At 37.3% G+C, this 6200-nt stretch overlaps 1 pseudogene; it reads right to left on the reverse strand.

Moving 5' to 3' along the window:
- Positions 1-3905: 3905 nt before the first annotated feature.
- Positions 3906-4004, reverse strand: LOC132280548 (small nucleolar RNA R71; annotated as a pseudogene).
- Between the last annotated feature and the right edge of the window lie 2196 nt (positions 4005-6200).

Here is a 6200-nt window from a genome sequence, read left to right on the forward strand (position 1 = left end):
TCCAAAGGGAGTGGATTGTGATGACACTGTGGGTGGGTGTGACATGGGTGGGTGCGAAAGACACTGATAGGCTACCACACTGGTGGTGAGCTATGGGTGCACAGTCCTATATCGCCTGGGTAGAGGAAAGGCGAAGTGCTTATACGTAAGTGTGTCATCTCTAATTGGTATGAGGCTTTTTAGGGTGAAGCCCAAGAGCAAAACCGTGCGGGCTCAAACCTAAAGCGAAAAATATCATACCATGTGATGGAGTGGGTCATTACACGATCCCTACTCACTCTTGTTATATTTGAATTAGAAGTGGTAGTGGCATTTTACAAATGTAAACTTGGCCATAGCTTATCATAATACACACTTTCTTGCAACATGGTATGAGCGACACACCAAGTTTTGGTGCCATTGCCGGGGATTAGGCAATGCTGTACTTTGGAAACAATTAGGAATTAGTACTCTTTTGATTTTGTTTTTATTTTATTTTATTTTGGTTACTTATTATGTTTGTTCTTGATTGGCTAGGTGAATTGAGCCAAGAGAAGTGAGGCAAAAAGAATCCAAGCAAAAGGAAAAAGCCAAGTGAAGCTAAGTAAGAGCATAAAAAGCTCAAAAATAAAAAAAATTGTAAAGCAAGCTAGGCAAGAAAAAAATTTAAAAAAAAATAAACTGAAGTTGCTTAAGGACCCTTTGTGAGTTTTTCTAACTCTCTCTAGTTAAATCGTGAGCCCGCGTGGAGGCAAATCTTTACTTTCCTAGATAAATCGTGAGCCCGTGTGGAGGCTGATGAGTGCTGAAAAGTGCGTATTTAAACCCCTTAAGCTTAGGCATTCTAGTACCTTTATCTATCTTACTTTACTGTTTTAAATTGATTTCGTATTATTTCCATTTTCAGGCACTTATCCTAAAAATAAGCTAACTCAGCCAAATAAGAGCTTAATTGAAGTAATTGTGGGATTAAACAAAGAAAGGAGTAAAGTGGAGAACGAAAGAAGCAAATGAAGCCAAAGGTGGGAAGCAGTAAAGTTCAATCGATCCAACTTCAAGGTTCGATCGATCGAACACTGATCGATCTCAGTACTTCAAGATAGATCCAAACCTTGACCCAAAGCAAAAAGTCCAAAGTTCGATCGATCCAACACCATTCTTTGATCGATCGAACATTTTTGTCCTTATTCAAATGATTGATCTTATCCATAACTGTATCACCCACTAACCACTTTTGTCTTTTTCCCAAAAATATCTCAGATTTATCTTTTCCCAAAAATCTCAAACAGTTGGATCGATCCAGCCTAAGTTCGATGAATCTCAGCCAAGTTCGATCGATCCAAGTCCAAGGTTCGATCGATCGAACTTCCTTCAGTGTGAAAAAGTTAAAAAGCCAGTTTGTTCAATCCGTCCTCTATCCAATCATTAGAGAATATTCTCTGCATGACCCCAGCTCATTTTGTGTGTCACTTAACCTACCTATAAAAGGAATATGATGCATTTTTTGAGACATACACAATTCTATACACAATTCTAGGGATTATTCTCTTGGAGAGTAAGCTTAGAGGAGGAAGAGGCTAGAGACACCATTGGAGTTCTTCATCAACAAGGAGTAGATTTCTTCCATAGAGTTAGCCCTTGAGGGTTGGAGAAGCATCACCATAAGTGGCTAGACATCCTCTTGGGGCTAGAGTTAGCCCCAAGCATGCTTTCTATATCTTAATCTTGTGTATTATTGAGGGATTAGTGTTGTAATTAATGTTTTAACACTTTGATATATATAGATCTTGATTTTTCAATGATTTATGTGATTAAATGCTTTCAATTGATCATTTCATTCTATCCATATGTCTATGTATGTTAGAATAGATGTTCATGTGCTTGTCTTTAGATTTTGTGTTATTGATGCATGTTTGTCTGTATTGATGCTATAGATTTAGAGATTGTCAAAACATAGTGCTTGATGGAATGCTCCTATGATTTTCTTGATGGTTCATACTTATTCCTTTATGGATTGTGCCTCTCTCCTAGTTTATTTTTATGCTAGTAGTGTAGATGTAGTATAGTTGTAGTGTAGTTTTAAATTGGAGGATAATCCATGCTTGTTGTTTGATGATCCAAGCTTTTGAATGCAAATAACATATGTCTCTAACCTTGTGTTATATTTGGGTTGTGAGTTTAATGAAAGGATTAATGACTTGTTTTGATCTATTATGCCTTTCACATGTTGTTTAGACAATATATGCTTCATTGCTTAGATATATTGTGCCTTTCACTTGATGTTTAGACAATAAATGCTTAACTAGTCATCTTTTCTTGTTGAATCAACCAAACACACACACACACACCAATATTGCAACACACTATTTGCCCTCATTAGTCACTTATCAATGGTATAAAAATGCATTGCTTGTTGGTAATCTCTAAACCCCAAGACTTTTCTCTTTTTATTTACTCTTAATTGCATTCTTTTGTTATCACTTAGTTTAATTTAGTTACCCTCTAGTTTAATCAACCAACCAACCAATAGTTTGATCACTTGACCTACTAGCCCTAATAGCGATTCCACGACCTTGTTCGACCCTCACAATCCCTTGGGATGATCCCTACTCGCCCTAGCTATGTTTATAATGAAAGGTAGTAGTGGCTTTTATAAATGTAAAACTTTTGGCCCTCGCTTTAAATGCACTCTCCAAACTTGATGGTAGTGCGGCGAAACCATTCAATTTTTGGCGCCGTTGCCGGGGATTGATTTGATTTGGTAACGTCAGATTTGTGGAATCAATTAGGATTAGTACTCTTTCGATCATGTCTTTACTTTACTTTTATTTTTATTTTTGGTTACTTATTGTGTTGTTCTTACTTGACTTGGTGCATTGTTGGAGAGGAAGCAAGCAAATGAGCATTCAAGCAAAGAAAAGAAAGTAAAAAGCTAAAAGTTTAAAAAAAATTTGCTGAGCTGAGCTTTAAATTTGGAGTTAAAGTGCTAAAGGACCTTTGTGAGACTTTCTTTACTCAATCCCTTAATTAAATCGTCGGCCCGCGTGGAGGCTTGTTCTTAATTGTTCTTTACATCATTATTGTTAAAGCATAGGAGTACGAATTAAGTGTTTGTGGAAGAAGTCTAATTGCATTGTTGTGAAGTTGAAGTGTTTATTCATTCATTGTGTTTATGTGTTTTCACATTGTGCATGCATGGACGTCGTTTATTGAGACCCACTCTTGTCCCTCTTGATTTGCATCTTGAATCCATCGTTAGAAATCCTAGGGTAAGAGGAAATTCAAATAGAGCCAATCTATCAATGGATGACCATAATGATGATCATGTTGAGGACCTTGGTCACATAGACCAACAAGGTATTCTTCATCCTAATGTGCACAATGAGAACATACAAGTACCATTAGGCATGCCTAGGCCATACATTCACCAACTACCACAACAACAAGGCCAAGTTCCATATGGAATGCCAAGGCTAATGTATGCTCCACAACCTCCTATCATCAATCAAGGAATTTAAAACCAAGGTGTTCATGTTGCACCTCAAGTAGCTAATCCACCTCTTGCTTTAAGAGACCATTATGTGCCTAATGAGTATAATGCACCTACATGCATCCAATTGCCTCCATTTAGAGCACATCATTATGAAATTAAGCCACAAACCATTCAAATGCTTCCTAACTATCATGGACTTCCAAGTGAAGAACCTTACAAGCATTTGGATAAGTTTCTTGAAGTATGTTCCACCGTAAAATATACAGACATGCCGGAAGAGGTCTTAAGACTCAAACTTTTTCTATTCACCTTAAAAAACAAAGGCAAAGTATTGGTTTAACAATCTTAGGCCTTTTTTAATCACTTCTTGGGTAGAAATGCAACAAGAGTTTATGAAGAAGTACTATCCGATTTCTAAGACCAATGTCATAAGAACCTCAATTAGAAAATTTTCACATGGGGATGGAGAAACGTTTTATGAGGCATTAGAACGCTTCGATGAATTGCTTAGGATGTGTCCACATCATGACATGCCCAAATGACAATTAGTTCAATATTTCTTTGAGAGCTTATCAGATAATTATAAGGGCATGGTTGATGCTTCCATGGGTGGCTCATACATTGATAGGCATGAGGATGACGTGTGGAGTCTTTATGAGAGTATGAGTGAAAATTCTTTGCATAGAACATTATCATCTAAGAATGGTAGAAATTCACAAGGTAGGAAGAGTGTTGGCTTACATCAAGTCGACCATTCAAATGAAATAGCCGCCGAAATGAAGTCTTTATCTCAAAGGTTTGATCAATTTTTTATTAACTAAAACTTGGTAAACCAAGTATCTTCCTTCCCTAACCATTCTCATTGTGTATCACATGAAACATGTATAACTTGTTCTAGTGTTCTTCATTCTACTTCTCATTATCCTCACAGACAAGTGCAAAATGAACCTAATGAACAAGTCAATGCAGCTTTTGTGAACCAAGGGAATAATCCTTATGGTACTCACTATAAACCAAGTTGGAGGAATCATCCGAATTTCTCTTAGAAAAACCAAGGAGAGGGCTCAAACCCTTCCCAAGGCGGTTTTAAAGGGAAGTGCATTCCACCTCCACTTCAAAACTAAGGATCCCAAGGTTATAGACCTTATCAATCACAAGGGAATCAATTTGCTAATTCTCACTTTCCCAACCAATCTTATTCCCAAGGAAATACTAGAAGTACCGCCTTTGAAGAAAAAGTTTTAAATGCTTTAGGCACTTTAGAGGCTAATACTCAATTGCTTCATTCTCACTCTCAATCTATTGTGAAGCTAGAAACCCAAGTAGGGCAAATAGCAAGCACTCTCAATGCAAGAGAGAAGGGAAAGATGCCTATTAATGCCCCACCTAAGCAACAATGTGTTGTGGAAACCCATTCCTCATCGGAAGGCCACACCATTGAACATGTTAATGCTGTAACTACCTTACGGAGTGGTAGGATTGTGAAAAATCAAGTAGAAATGTCCAATGAAGAGAGTGAACCGGTGCAACCTCAAGTTGTCACCCGTCCCGTTTCACATCCCATTCCTCATTCATTGCATATGCATGATCTTGTGAATGAGAAAGTCTTGAAAAATGTGTTTAAAAAAGAAGTTTTGAAAAATGATGTTGAAAATGTTTTACTGAAAAATGATTTGGAACACAATGATTTGAAAACTTCTTATGTTGGAGAGAGTTCAAAAGAAAATTCTGAAAAAGTGTTTGAACAAAAAGTTCCATTTCCGGATGCCTTAAAAGGATCCATTTCAAAAGATAAGCAAAAGGCAAAAACCAATGAAATTATGGAAATGTTTAGGCAAGTAAAAGTTAATCTTCCGCTATTGAATGTAATCAAGCAAATTCCGGCTTATGCCAAATTCTTGAAAGACTTGTGCACCCAAAAGCGGAAGAACAAGAGCCAAGCACCAAGAAAAATAGTTTGAACCGAGCAAGTAAGCTCAATTTTGCAACATAACACTTTGCCAAAGTTTAAGGACCCCAGTTCACCCACTACATCATGCATTATTGGTGATTATATCATTAATCGGGCGCTTCTTGACTTAAGAGCAAGTGTTAACCTTCTTCTATACTCGGTTTATGTCAAATTGGGCCTTGGTGAACTGAAAACGACGTCGGTAGTTTTACAACTTGCCAACCGATCCATTAAGAAGCCTAGGGGTATAATTGAGGATGTATTGATAAAGATTGACAAATTCTTCTTTCCCGTTGATTTCGTTGTCATTGGAACTGAACCGGTCCCCAATCCTAAGAGCTAAATGCCTGTTATCCTTGGCCGTCCTTTTTTAGCAACAGCTAATGCCAACATCAATTGTAGGACGGGGATAATGAAGATCTCATTTGGCCACATGAAGGTGAAGTTGAATATCTTTAATCTCACACCCAATTCATTTGACAAATATGAAGGAGAGGTTAATGTTGTAGATAAATGTCATGATCTTCAATGTCAAGGAAGTGAGCTTTTGTGTAAGACCAAAACTTCCAAGGAATCATCTTCAACCTTGCATTCTCAAAGTGTTGTTTCAAATTCTTGCTTTGAAAGGGCATGGAAGCCCAAAGGTTGTGATTGTATAGACAAAGGATGAAAAGTTTCTTTTGAGCTTAATTTAACAAGTTCTTCAAAGAACCATTTGTTGGGTGAAGTTCAAAGCATCTATCACCCCAACAAGAAGGGGATGCATTATAAGATATT

The sequence above is a fragment of the Cornus florida genome, unplaced genomic scaffold (genome assembly GCF_030987335.1).
Source record: "Cornus florida cultivar Cherokee Brave unplaced genomic scaffold, ASM3098733v1 CherokeeBrave_3.0.0_Hap2_Chr10, whole genome shotgun sequence".
Lineage (NCBI taxonomy): Eukaryota > Viridiplantae > Streptophyta > Magnoliopsida > Cornales > Cornaceae > Cornus > Cornus florida.